Here is a 15,918-nt window from a genome sequence, read left to right on the forward strand (position 1 = left end):
ACCCTGTTATCCTCAGTAACCCTATCTTAATTGTTACTTTGTTTGAGTGTTGTAAATATGATAATTGTAGCTGTAATTATAAAGCATGTGTTATATGTTTGAGCAAAGTGTTTGGTCAATCACTTTTGAAATAGCATATCACTATAGGATAGTGGTGATATTCATTTGTGAAGTTATATGTTCAAAAGGATTGTATTTTTAAGCTTCCCGGGACAAAAAGAGTAAAAGTATATGCACGCACTAAACAGAAGGTGCAGGATGATGTGCAGGGTGTGCGGTAGGTGATCGCTGTTATGCTGGTGTCACCATGCCCCGTCACCCTTGAAGACTCAGCATCAAGGTGATGGAATAGCGGTGAGAAATGGTGAGTGAGGTGAGTGGTGTGTCAGGGTTGGTGAATGCAGGCTTAGGTGTTGCTGCATTGTCTCTCCCCAGTAACGGCACTAAATCAGCGCCTCCTCACTCAGTTGCTTGTTCGTGCCACTTCCTCCTTGCTTTTTTACTCCACTTCCTCTCCCCCTCTTCTTCTTAACTTGTAGTGCTTGATTTTCCTTACTTGTTGTGATTAAATTGTAGGGTTGTAGAATGGTCGATAGACGTAGTTTATAACTCTTATTGTTTCTCGTAAATCGTAGCGTTGTGGTTGGGGAGGTTAGGGGCAGTTAGGGGCGGAGTTAAGGGGAGTGAACGTCAGCAGGGCTCGATTTTCAACTAATAAAGGCATTTTGCGACAGTTAGACCACAAAATAGCTCCGAGTATCACTCGTTCTCTGTAAAAGTTTGGCAGCCGTACGATAATTCTTTCCCCTTCAAAAAATATTATTTTGTAATTCCAATTTTGAGATCACTTACCTGCAGAAATCTCTGTTTTCTATGCAGTGTATAATATGACCACTTTTTTTCTGTTTTTTTTTTTTTCCTTTTTTTCTGCAAAAATTATGTCCTACCTCTGGCAATGTGTGTGTGTGTGTGTGTGTGTGGAGGGAGGTTGGCAGCGGGGCTGGAAACGCCAGAGATGTGACACTGGGAGAGGTGAGATGTGGCAACCTAGGTCTCACATGTTCCCAGTCTTTGCTAATCGTGGCCATTGCTCATCGTTTTTGGACACGTTTTGAAGATGGGGCGACCGTCTGAGAAGCTACAGCAACGTCGGAAAGTGGCAGAGAAGAATTTGACGTCATTTCAAAGGATGACAAACGTGTCGGAAGCAGCAATTAGACACTTCACAGATCCCATTTCAGAAATCTGCCACTAGGTTCGCTTCCGTCGCCCACCTCTGATGCGGGGTTTCTTTTTAATTTTGACACACTCAAAACGTATTTTACTGATCAAAATTACTCAGATGGCATGATATGTTACAAAGAAAACACAATATAGGAGCACTTTGATTATTATGTAATGTGTCATTTGTAAACTCAGCTTTCGTGAGTGTAAGCATAAAGACAAAACCTATAGGCAATTTTACTAGAACTATCCATAAAGCAGATAACAGTGATTAAAATATTTGTCATTCGTTAGTATCCACAAAAAAAAGATAGATACGTAGCAGCACATTTGGCACACCTTTCGATATGCCGCCCTGCCTGACGTATGACTTTCCCTAACAATACGGACCTGTTGGACGTCTTGGTCATCTTAGTAACCAAAATCTAACATAAGTAATTCTTTTAAATGTTTCCCTGGCTCCATTGCACAGTTTAGTAAGTTTACACTTCCACTTCTCGTACTCTGCTGTGGTTATAGTGTCGTACCGCACTGGCGTTTGTTTGGATTAATATGGCTGATTCACCAACTAAGCAATTGTTTAGTACATTATTTTCAGTGGAACAGCTTACTTCTTTAAAGCACGCTAAAACACACACATCAGAAGTCCTGAAGTTAATCTCCTTTTAGTGACTGCACACGATTTATTCAAATATAAGTAAATAGACAGCACATTATTTTAGTCCCCAAGCTAAGATTTTCTGAAAGCCTGGTTATTCTTTCTTTACAGGTATATATATATATATATATATATATATATATATATATATATATATATATATATATATATATATGCGCTTGATTGAAAAGGAAAAAATATTCCTCTAAATAGCATTATTATTATAAACCTGGTGGCAGACCTCTGAAACTGGGTTTGGTGAAGCCTCTAATTCTTCCTCCACTATTGCCACCTCCCTCCTCACGTACCCCCCTCCACCGCCACTTCACCTGACGACCCCCAACCTTTTACATTATTTTCTCCAACTTCGTCTTCAACACCCTCTACCTCTTCATAACTGTTATGCTACGTACTCAGAGCTCAACACCTTGCTCCCTGAGTACGAGGGTCTGATTTGGGCTCTTTCCAAGACCGGGTCTAGAGCATGCAACCAAAGGAACAGGGCTCAAAAAAACAGGCTAACCATAAAAACATACAGTAGCCGGTCACAATACAATGTGGCAGATTATACACACTATGGGAGATACAGGGATAGGAGTTGTGACTAATGACAGGGTAACTGCAGGTGTTGCCCAGGTGTGGGAGGAGTCCCATCAGGTGTGCGCTCTCTGAAGGGCCGCGGGACCACTGTCATATGCCGGATCGTCAGATGAGGGCGACGGGGTGGCACAGAGGGAGGCCTTTCCCTGTAGGGGCCTCTGGAGGAGTGTTGGCCCTCAAGACTGGGGCCGAATAGGGAGAGTAGGCGTGCTGCCTTGCGCCTATCCCTGGTGGAGGATGGCTTGCTCGGTGGTCTGGGGAGGTCTCGGCAGGGAGTCCTGGGGGCGTCCCTTGGTGACTGGGGGCTGCAGCCTCGCCTTCGTCGAGAGGCTGTCAGGGGCTGCCTGCGGCGTCTCTTACTCCGGGAGTCTGACAGCAAATGGTGACATCGGGATGCTGGCTGTAGTAAGCGTACCCCCAGACTCACTATGGGGCCGCTTCAGACCCTCGCCAGCAGTGACTCAGCTAGGGAGCTAGCTCCACTCCTTTCGGTGTGGTGAGAGTGTTCAATGATTATGTTAACCGTGAAACAGTCCAGGTATTGCTATACGGCAATATATCTAATCAGAATATTGCACATAATTTTTTTTTTTCCTGGAATACTTAAATGCATTGTGTATATTTTCTTTTGAAAGTAAGAATACAAATACTAACAACGGTTTCTATGAACAATAGATATTATGCATGAACTGGCCATTGTTATATGCATGATATTCACTTCAGCAACCATTTTGAGAGGTCATACCAACACCATGTTGCTTTCAAGGGAATTGGCAAGGTAAAGCCCATCAAAGTAATGCAGAAGAATCCTAGATTTCAGAGGGTACTTGCTAAACTTGGAAAAGAATGGTGTGTCCCAGAAGAGGTCATTTCTGGTCTGGAAGCATTCACATGTGCAATATAAGGAAGGAGTCATGTCACAAGTGTAGATGGACTGAGATGTATCCTTATCAAAGAAAAATGTGAAAGTAAATCTGGAAAACTAAGCAACTTGCAGAATATCGATCTCTGCAGTTTTCCACCATGCAGGAGGGCGCTCATACAACACATTCGCAGAGCAAACTATCAGATGCCAATATGGAGACGTGAAAATAAACCTATCATTGAAGTACCCAGTGCTAGGGATGGTCATGGTTGGACAAAAGTAGATGGTGAAATGGTGCCTCTATGGTACGAAGGAAACTGCTTACCACAAATCCTTGTGGATGATTGCAGGATTCTTGCTGACAAGGATGTAGAGGACTATGACAGTGGTAGTGAAGACGATAATGATGAGGATTTGTGTGAGCTGACTGACAGTGACAGAGGATGACTACTGATTCCATATACTTTTGCCAGAAATTTTGTGCTAATACACATTTATAAAATCTTGAAACATACATGAAGTGAAAGGTCTGACTGTGTGAGAAAACTGTACTTCCTCAAAATAATCATGGCACTTAGACGTTTGAGATGAATCCTGAAGTTTTTACACTTTTATCACCTTAGCAACCATTATCAGTACAGGACAAACCCAATGACCAAGCCTGGCTTTTTTTTTTTTTTTTTTTTTTTTAATGTGTGCGACTCTGGGCATAGGCTTCACAGCTTGCACTCAAGGCCCAGTAGTCCTCCTGCATACCATACACCTCTGTACATGGCTTACTTTCTGTTTGGTACCTGTATGGCTAAAAATAACTGTTTTTCACTTAATTATCATAATCATGCATGGCGAGGGCTGGGAGCAGTATATACACTTGTATATGAGACATACGCACATGTTCACTGTTTGAACATGGTGTTGGTATGATCTCTCAAAATGGTTGCTGAAGTCAATATCATGCATATAACAACAACGATCAATTGATGCATAATATCTAGTGTTCACAGAAACTGTTGTTAATATGTGTATTCTCTTCAAAACATAATGCATTTAAGAATTCCAGAAAAAAAGTCATTTTATGTGCAATATTCTGATTAAATGTATTGCTGTAAAGCAAAACCTGGACTCTTTCACGGTTTACATAATTATTGAACACTCTGGTTACTGAAAGCGTGATTTTGACTAATAAATTCGTAAATATATGTTATCTGTAGCATAACTGAGTGAATTAGTGATTGTGCCTGAATTCATGGCGGCAATCTTGGAAAACTGACCTTAACTTTTTTTTATCCCTATGGATTTCTGTGAACATCTTGTTTTTGTGACCAGAAGCGTCTCCTGAACAAAATGAGACCACCCACGGAGGATCCTGGGGGAGTACAAGTTTCCGCCTGTGCTGGCTCATGGCCTATTATAATGTATTTGTAGCCAGCTTTAAGTGGGAAGGGTGAGACTATGTCCATGGACAAAAGTTGCCACGACTTATGGGCAGTGATGTTTCCTGAAGGGTCGGGCGTCCGTGTCACGTCCTTTTCTAGCGCACAAGCACGGCAGGCCTGTATGACTTGTTTGGCCGGGTTGCCTCGCCTAAACAGAATCAGCTGTCCGGATCGACTTCATCTCGATCCGGGATTAAACTTTCTCTCGCCAAAACGTGCCTTATAGAGGTCAGTGATGGGATGACAACGCCCTGCTGGTTCTAAACAAACACAGCAGACGATGCCGTTTTGGTAAATGTTAAGTGACGAACGGATTCGAGTTATCTTATAAACCTACGTTCTCAAGAAAAATCAATTTATTACTAGATTCATCTCAGATGTTGTACATTTGATTTTCGATCAAAAAATATTGGAGAACAAACGAGATATACCTACTTAGTGATATTACAGACAGCATGTTTACTGCCGATTCATCATCATCATCATCCGGATCTCTTTTCCCACCCAAAGGGAGGGTGAGGAGTAGCAATGTCCAGACAGCCCAAAATTGCCCAGTCCAATGGGCCACGCTTCCATTCACTCATCATTCAAGCCCCCGGAATCCTGACTCTATCGGATACCCCAAAAACATTCACCACGTTCTGTAGCTTCACATATCGTATCCGACAGAGTCAATCCAGACGCTTCCACGTTAAAAAGGGGTGCCAAAAATCCCTGATCATGCATACCTCCTCACAAAATTCATCCAGCCAGCTCGATATCCTGTCAGTTCCCTAGTCTCACTGACTTCCAAACCTCTCTTCCTCACACATTCATCCACCATATCTCTCCACCTTCTTGGCCTACCTCGCCTCCTCCCTCCTTTGAATTCGCTCAGATATACCTTCTTCACCACTCTATTGTTATCCATTCTCTCCATATGACCATACCATCTCAGTACACTCTCTTCAGTTCTGGTGTCCACCGACTTCCTCACTCCGCATCTTTCACGAATCACATTATTTCGTATCCTATCCACCCTCTGTACTCCATATACATTCCTCAGCAGTCCCATCTCCACTGCTCTTACTCTTGACTTTTCATTTTCATGCCACATCATAGTCTCACATCCATATGTTAAAGTTGGCACTAACACTCCTTCATGTAAGCCTCGTGCAGCTGCAACACTCAAGCCTCTGTTTCTTATCAAGGCCTTCATCGCACCAGCTACTTTCCTTCCTTGTGTCACTCTACTTTCAACTTCTTTTGCACATTTTCCTTTCTTTTCTATCACTGTACCCAGGTATTTGAACTCTCCCACCAATTCCAGTCTCTCTCCATTCACTGTTACATTGCACTAGGAGTCACCTTCTCCCTCAATAACAATCACTTTACTTTTTTCTACATTTACTCTCAAGGAACAACGCTTACAGACATCAGCAAAACTCTGCACTAGTCTACCAAGTTCTTATCCGGTAGGCTACTTGCAAGCAGTACTGCATCATCAGCATACAACAAATTTGATATTATTCCATCCATCACCATTCATTACCAATGCCATCCTTATCTCCATTACTCGTGTTTTCACTTCTCAGTCTCTCATCACCCCATCCATATATACATTGAACAACCATGGGGACATCACACAACCTTGTCGCATGCCCACACTGATTGTGAACCATTCACTTAGATGCCCATTAACCCTGACACATGCGTCACTACCATCACAAAAACTCTTGACGGCACCTAACAGCTTACCCTCTACACCGTACATGCGCAAAACTTTCCACAATCCTTCTCTGTCCACTTTGTCATAAGCTTTTTCCAGATCCATGAATGTCATAAACACCTTATGGTCCTTCTCACAAGCCTTCCCTACTATCTGTCTCACTGCAAATATTTGGTCCACACATCCTCTGCCACTCCTAAAGCCACCCTGTTCATCACTCGCTAGGACTTCTGATCTCTCTTACTTTCTCTATAATAATTCTTCCATATAACTTCCATACCACACTCAGTAAGCTTATGCCTCGATAATTCTTACACTCACTTGGTTCACCTTTATTTTTGTACAGGGGTACAATCACAGCCTTTTTCCACTCTGCAGGCACAGTTTCACTCATCCATGCCTTCTTACATATCTCCAACAAGCACTTCATTCCATTTACTGCTGATTCAACCGACTATATTAGTTCGCTGTCAAAGCTTAGACGATTCCCCGTCAGGACCATTCGCACCCACGACGATTCCCCGTCATTCTGTAAATGTCTATCTATTTATCTATTCCCAGACGCCACAATCCCGTAAGGGGTGGCCATTTGACTCTGAGTTGTTTTACAGGGAGGGGCACTAACCCTCCACCAACCCACTTGTTGACACGTAGGGTTCACGTATGGCTCGATTATATGGTTACCACCCAGCGTTGTAAATGGTTTCTTGTCTTACAGGATGCCATTTGGCTTGTCACTCAATGTAAAGCAACCTGTAATGGAAAGAAAAGCAATAAGATGTGACAGGAAAGATTGAAGAAATAGGAAGAGAGAAGGGCAGGCACAAAAGAATGATAAAGGCTAAGGAAGAAGTAGGCAGCACTACATCAAGTGAGTGGATGATGATGTACCAATATAAATTGATTATTACTACAATAACTAATTTTCACGAGGAACTGTCAAGGTCTATGTCATTCAGTAGCGTGGGCTTTGGACATCATTCATTCATCATTCATTCATTGCCAGACGCCATGTATCCCAGACGGGGTGGCCAATGGCTTAGAGTTAATTGTTTTACAGGGAGGGGCACTAATCCTCCACCAACCCCACTTGACACGTAGGGTCGATCGTTCACTTAAGGTCATTAGGCATTTACAGCTTACGTTAACTGATGAAGTGAAACATCGTACATCGCCTGAGTTTTATTTTTCAGTTAATACCGACTATGTGAAGCCATATTTTACATATATTATAAAAAAACAATAAAATTCCATTACCTTTATAACTCATGTCATTAAAAAACTAGTATATTTGCTGAATAAACTGGTATGTAAATATATGACGGGGAATCGTCCTGACGGCGAAAAGTCCTGACGGAGCATTGTATTGTTATTGTTGTGACGTCAGCTCACCAAAACAAACTCAAATGTATACAATTTTAAACCATAAATAACAGTGGAAGCCTAAATGCAAGTGATGAAACCTAACTGGGGGGATTCGCTCTCCAAACTCCCCCCAGTGATTATAACCTATATAACCTAATGCAAGCTAAACTGTGCATTACGTAAAACTTGCGCAAAGCAGTAACGTGCGTTAGGAGCGTTCGTTAATCATGGAGCAATGGTCACACGGCCTTGTGATGGTGAAGGTAAGTGCACTCATAAAACAAACATTTATGTACATCACACAGGAGACACCCATTAAAGTATGATATAGTGCTCGGCGATTAAACTAAATCACTTCATAATCCGTACATTGTAAGATATGCGCAGTATTACGTTCAGTAATGGAACCCCCTATTTACGAATAATTTTATAAACCGACATTTTAAAAAAGCTTGTTATATACGCAAATCTATTAAAAAAATAACAAAGGATCCTGCCAACACTTCATTCAAATAAGAAATTTTGAAATAATGGTGTCACAGTCGTCAGTGACATAGATATTTAATGCCGTTTCTCCCATAACACCAAGGCAAAGAGGGTTAATTCCAATTCAAGTGGTACATTGCATGGTTCCAGGTTGTAATCACGGGTCTCAAACTTAATAGTTTCTTTCGCTTTTTAACGAGGGAAAACGAAAATAAGGTGGTGAAGAGGTAGGCTTTTTTCAAAGCACTAGAAGCATCCTACGAAGTCTCCCTGATAGTTTGTTATATTTTTCTTAATGTTTCTTGGGTGGTAAGTAAACGTTTCTTGCGAAATTTATTCCTCCCATTGTTTTTAGTATTATCTGCTGTGTGAGCTTGTGTGATGTGTCAAATTGTCAAGCGTAATGGCAGAAGGGGCGGTAGGGACTGTTCTAAGTGTTTAACGAACCCTAACCTAACCTAGCTTAACTGTACCTAATAATGTAATCTAATATAATCTAGCCTAACCTAACCTAGCATCCAGGAGGAAAGTTGGAAAACAATATTCACCTTTCAGTACTCAGTATCTGCCAAGCAGTCACAGAGTATGGGTGTGCCGACATGGCCTTCTGCAGCTGTCACTGCAAACGACGCGGGCCTTGTACCTCTTATCATACCTACAGCAACATGGCCCAGCCTGATGCCTGCGATAGTCTCTTATCCTCAGAGAGTGACAGGGAAGGGCAAGAAGTACCTCAAACACGAGAAACAACACTCGATGATGGTGACATTGCAATGGCACAAGTGGCACCATGTGTCGCAAATGACATAGGACCGAGTGTCAGCAAACAACAGCGCACAGGGGAAGACAGCGATGTGCCAGTTACTGAACGTAACAGGGACTTTGGTGTGCCGGAGGAATGTTGTGATGCCAGAGTGAAGCTGAATTTTCTCTCGGGTTGTGAACTGTCCCTCTCACGAAAAGCAAAGTGGGCCATTTCAGTGGCAAAACAATTTTCTGGTGTTAAGGTACTGTTCAAAGAAGGTAAGACACATCCGTATGTGACTGAACAGTGGCGCTGCAGTTGATTGTCTGACCAGAGATGGATTTCAGGGTGTTGTCTTGGAAACTGTGATCAACCACCCCCATTCCAGTGTTATTAGTCATAATTTTCCTGTCTATTGGGCCATGGAGGACCTCAAGACACCAGAAAATGTCCTGTGAGTGAAGAGAAGAATGGTTGGCAAACTTCTCAGACCACAGGTATTGCTCTGTTAGAGGGTGAGATTCCCAAGAAAGTATTCATCAGGACACTGGGATACAAGAGAGTTGCATGCTGTGCTTTGGAGCCTGACCTCTGTCATCACTGTAGCAGGTGGGGGCACCTGGCATGGAAGTGTAGTGCAGTATACAGGTGCCACTTCTGTGCTGAGAAGCACGAGGGTAACACCCGTCCGGATTGTTTTTCTGTATAAGCACTCTGTACCATACCTTTTACAACAATATTTCAGTTCAATTCCTTTGAGTACTTTGTGTAAGACTCTTCCATTACGCTGTAAAAAGACAACCATATGTACGAGTTAAGGAACGTAATAATAAAAAATGGGTAATTTTTCAACAGGAAAAGGCAAATTACCACCCTGAAAGCCAGAAATACAGAAAATGAACTGGAGGAATATGGATTGAATTGGTAAGGCTCTGCATCACGTAAAGCGCACCTTTACCGGAAAAGGTAACAAGTAGAGCCTACAAATACCGGTACTTCATGTCACCATGATGCAGTTGTTAAGTTAGAGGTAAGAAAGTGGTAATTCTTTACCAAACGGGCATGGTGATTCCACCTCTTATAACAAACGATTTGAAGGTAAGCAGTTTTGGTAGCTACATACGCACCAAAGATGCCATAGTTAACTGTTCCATTGTGACTGCAAAAAGTGATTGGAAAAAGACAAAATATGCCTATTTTGGGGTTAAGTTAAACAGGCAGGTTGCCCGCGGCAACCGAACTGGCTGCGTTGTTTGCCAAACATCGTTCCAACTGGACGCATCAGTGTATCCCATGTAAAAGCAGTGGGAAACCTAATGATATAACCAAACCTAACCTAAACCAACCTAACCTTAGTTGTGTTTGACAGCCAGCTTTCAAATTTAAAAATGCACGTTAAAAATGTTAAATATGGCCGGCTACTGGCAGACATCTGCAGAATATTTACGCATTCTAAATCCTCATTTATAGCTTTCAAAGGTAAGTTTATAAAAATCCCCAGTAGTAGTGGTAATCCAAGAATAATAAGTAACCTGTGAAAGACTCATTTCAATAGAAAATATGGAAAGGCCATGTCTGTTTGGTAAAGAATTAATAAGAAAGTAGGGTAGAGTTGTTAGTGTCCGATCAGTGTGTTAGTATCTGATCGTTTCCACATGTTTAATGAAAAAAACTGCTGCATGCAAAAAAAATTAAGATAGAGCATTGTCCTTCCAAATAAAAGGGTATTGTCTAATTATTAGTGTGTCAGCAGTTGAAATACAGTACGGTATATTCTGGTAGCAGCAACCCATTTGCTTCCTCAAAATTTCAGAGTAAAAAATATGTAATTTTACACACATTCTCTATGACAACCTTAAGAAAAAGTTTTTCTTAAACATTTCTTAAAGCCATATTTTTACAAGTTTTACAGCTCAGTAATGGCTTATAACTGAAGAGAAACGTATGATTAATACACATGACCAACAAACAACCTACGTATTTGTTACATTCGTAACCATATACTCGTAGTAGAGGTGACCAGATACTAACTCCAACATTGGCTAATCATTAGTATCTGATCACGAATTTTTTTTTTTTTCTTTAACCCCTACACCGCGGGCATGTTTACCAATGTTTTGCTTGTGCCACGGGGTTATTCGGGCTCCGACAGACTCTCAAAAAATATTTGCCAAAAATCAGTTATTAGTCCCAAAATATTAAAATGTATGTGGTAACCATAGGGGTATTTGCCTTCTTAGTGTGACTGGTAAAATATATGGTAGAATACTCATTGATAGGGTTAGGCATATGACAGAGGAGCTAGTTGGAGAAGAACAAGGGGGATTTAGGAAGGGAAAAGGGTGTGTAGACCAGATATTTGTTCTAAGATGTTTAGTGGAGAAGTATCTAGAGAAGGGAAGGAAAGTGTATGCTGCCTTCATGGACTTGGAGAAAGCTTATGACAGAATAGATAGGCAAGGTATGTGGAAGGTATTAAGAATATATGGAGTGGAGGGGAAATTGTTGAGTGCTGTGAAGAGTATGTATGAGGGAGCTAGGGCTACTGTGCGAGTGGATGGTGAGCTGAGTGAGTTCTTTGATCTCAATGTGGGACTGAAACAGGGGTGTGTAATGTCTCCATGGCTGTTTAATATATATATGGATGGGGTTGTAAAGAAGGTTCAAGGTAGGGCAGTGGATGTGGGGATGGCCCTAATGAATGAGGGTGAGATTTGGAAGCTTCCGGTGTTACTGTTTGCTGATGATACAGTATTGTTGAGTGAAGATGAATGGGAGTTGCAAGGTTTGGTGAATGAATTTGGGACAGTGTGTAGGAGGAGGAAGCTGAAAGTTATTGTAAACAAAAGTAAAGTTATGGTGTTTGAGAGGAATGAAGTCACAGAGTGTGCAGTGAGGTTGGATGGTGAGGATATGGAGAATGTGAGTGCATTCAAGTACTTGGGTAGTGTGATGAGTAAGGATGGAACTTTGGGGGATGAAGTAAATGAAAGGGTACAGCAGGGAAGGAAGGTTGTTGGTACACTGAAAGCAGTGATGAGAAATAGGGAGGTGAGTATGGAAGTTAAGAAGTCACTGCATGATGGTATTGTGATCCCTACCCTGACGTATGGAAGCGAGGTGTGGACCTTGCAAGAAGGGAACAAGTCAAGAGTGAGAGCAGTGGAAATGAGTTACTTGAGAGGAGCATGTGGAGTGACATGGAGGGACAGGTTGACGAATGAAGAAGTGAAGGAACGTTGTGGGGTAGATGTGGATGTGGTTGAAAAGATTAGGAGAAATACACTTAGGTGGTTTGGACATGTGGAGAGGATGGAGAATGAAAGACTGACTAGAGGGTGTATGTAGGTGAGGTGGAGCGAGGGAGAGGGAGGGGTAGACCGAGGATGAGGTGGAGGGATGGAGTTGAGAGGTATATGAGGGAGGGGGGGGTGAGTTGGGGGGAGGGGAGTCAAATGGTGGGTGACAGAGTGACTTGGAGGCGTTTTGTCTGCGGCCACCCTTTGCGGGATTAGGGCGTCGGGCTATAGATAGATAGATAGATAGACATATGCTCATGGCACATACCTTCAGCTTGCTCCTGGAATGTTTGTTGAGCCTTCGTCAGTTACCGTAGGACTTGTGGAGACCTCTGAAGTTGGGTAACGAAGTCTCCACTTTACACTTCCCGACAACCTGTAATATGATTACCACAGCCAGATATTAACACTATAAACACTACTCTATGATTTTCAAGTAGTTTGGGATCCATACTCCAAAAAAAAAACATTGTGAAAGCAATGAAAATTACGAGCGCGTCTGACTGTCGCACTTGCGCTTGTTCGCTCTTGGTACTTTGTCATTTATTATTCATAAAACCCCTCACACTTTATATTTCTATTACTATATAACATATATATCTACAGTCTTTATCCATAAGTTTCCTTCAGTAGTATTAGTTTATTGTCACTGTAGGGATTCAATTTCTTTCAGTAAAATACGTAGCATTCACTTTCTCGTCCTGTATACTAGCATTGAGAGTGAAAGTCACTTTCACCTTCACTCTCATAACTCATAGTATTCAGACATGCTAGAGTGAAACTTTCACTTTCATTACTCCTAGGTTATATACTCGTATTCTTATAATACTACTCATTTACATATCTATTTACGTTCTTTATTTTATTTATGTTATTTACATTTCTTATTTTATTTACACTGTGTTATGCACTGTCACTTGAAGTAACTTATAAAACTATTTTCCACTGTTCCCGTATATTTACATTCATTACTTTCACTTGCTGTTTACACATTATTTACAATTCTACTTGCACTGTTTTACTCAATAGAAAGATCGTAGTCACTCTTTTATCAATTGTCAGCCCTTTACCTCTTTCCACACGAGGTTTAGTAGGGAGTAAAGGTCACAGAGCCCTTTGCATGCGGGTGAAAAGTCCCTGAAGCTAGCAAGAGCGAACTGACGTACCTCCATGTTAGAAGATGAGAGTGAACTGATAAGGGTGGGCCGGGGTGGTGGCCTACCTAGGGAAATTCATTACTACCAATGTTAGCCTCTTGAAACAGCTATATATAGCAGTGAAATGATTGGCAGGAAATCTAGACAATACGTTATAAATTAGGTAGTTCCAGGTGAATGTAAATATCACTTAGGCTTCTCCCTTCCCTCCTTATATGTATATTTATTACGAAAATAGATTATACGGCATATTTCAAGGGGAAACAAACAGCGAAAATTAGCGAACGAGTGCTTGTGAGGTGTTGTCAGGTGATAATTAACCAATTCCAGGTGTATGGCACTCTCACTTACCTTATTTCTTTCTTGTATATATTATTTGGTATAAGAATAGGGCATAGGGCTTATTTCAGTGGATGAAATCTGTGAAAAATTCCAGGGAAGATTTACTTAGCGTAGCACGGCCGGGCAGGCGAGAGGATAGGGTAATGGAGGGGGGGTAGGGAGGGGAGTCAAGAATGGGGAGAAATGGCTAAATTGTCAATAATGGATGGGAGTACAGATGAGATTAGGAGTGCTGACTAGTGTTGGACATTGGCAGTACTGATAGATGATACAAGCCCCCACTTGGAAGCCCAGGTGAATTCAAAATAACACAGAATCACAAAAGCGACGCCCTGCGGTATGATCCCTTGCTCCCAAGCGTCACAAAAGTGACGCCCTGTGGTTAAGGGGTTAAAATGCTTCATATTCTCACATAGACTTTGATTTACATTGATACACATTCTAATGGACTTTAAATTGCACTGGTTCCCATAGTTTCCCATATACAAGGCTGCATTAATATTCAATTAGTGATTGACAATAATGGTGGGTCGGTCAACCACAGTGGTGGATCAGTCGATCACAGTGGTGGATCAGTCGATCACAGTGGTGGATCAGTTGACCACAGTGGTGGATCAGTTGACCACAGTGATGACTCAGTCAGCTATAGTGGTGGAAAAGTCAACCACAGTGGTTTGACCATTGATTTCAGTGCCATTGAACCTGTCCAACTGTGCAAGGCACCAGTCACAAAATCTTTGAAAAGTGCCCCTACAAACTTCAGGCTAGACCTGTTTTTCGCACCAAAACAAATTTCCTCACCTTGAAAGTGTGTGTTTCTGAGCTTGTTATCTCCACTTTAGTAGCTCAGTTATCTGCTTTGTAGTAGTAGTAGTAGTTGTTCCCTGGGCAGTCTGGCCAAACAGCTCCGAGTCCCTAAGGAAGGCCACGGCCAATACCGGGCTTTCCCACAGAGCTCTCAAGGAGTGTATGTTGTGTTGTTGGCATAGGTGATTGTGTGCAATGCAGTCTTACATAATGTGCTTAACCCCTACACCGCGGGCTTGTTTACCAATGACTTGCGTGTGGCGCGGGGTTATTTGGGCTCCGACAGACTCTCAAAAAATATTTGCCAAAAATCAGTTATTAGTCCTAGAATAATAAAATTACATATGCTTATGGCACATACCTTCAGCTTTCTCCTGGAATGATTGTTGAGCCTTCGTCGGTTACCGTAGGACTTGTGGAGACCTCTGAAGTAGGGTAACGAAGTCTCCACTTTACACTTCCCGACAACCCGTAATATGATTACCACAGCCAGATACAAACACTATAAACACTATTCTACAATTTTCAAGTAGTTTGGGATCCATACTCAAAAAAAAAAAAAACACTGTGAAAGCAATGGAAATTACGAGCGTGTCTGATCGTCGCACTGGCACTAGTTCGCTCTTGGTAGTCTGTCATTTATTATTCATAAAACCCCTCACACTTTATATTTCTATTACTATATAACACATATATATATCTACAGTCTTTATCCATAAGTTTCCTTCCGTAGTATTAGTTTATTGTCACTGTAGGGATTCAATTTCTTTCAGTAAAATACGTAGCATTCACTTTCTCGTCCTGTATACTGGCATTGAGAGTGAATGTCACTTTCATCTTCACTCTCATAACTCATAGCTTTCAGACATGCTAGAGTGAAACTTTCACTTTCATTACTCCTAGGGTATATACTCGTATTCTTATAATACTACTCATTTACATTTCTGTTTACGTTCTCTATTTTATTTACGTTATTTACATTTCTATTTTATTTACACTGTTGTGCACTGTCACTTGAAATAACTTATAAAACTATTTTCCATTGTTCACGTATATTTACATTCATTACTTTCACTTGCTGTTTACACATTATTTACACATTATTTACAATTCCACTTGCACTGTTTTACTCAATAGAAAGATCGTAGTCACTCTTTTATCAATTGTCAGCCCTTTACCTCTTTCCACACGAGGTTTAGTAGGGGGTAAAGGTCACAGAGCCATTT

Source organism: Coenobita brevimanus, chromosome 57 (genome assembly GCF_032717465.1).
Source record: "Coenobita brevimanus isolate Jiangsu-jjx chromosome 57, ASM3271746v2, whole genome shotgun sequence".
NCBI classification, from domain to species: Eukaryota; Metazoa; Arthropoda; class Malacostraca; order Decapoda; family Coenobitidae; genus Coenobita; species Coenobita brevimanus.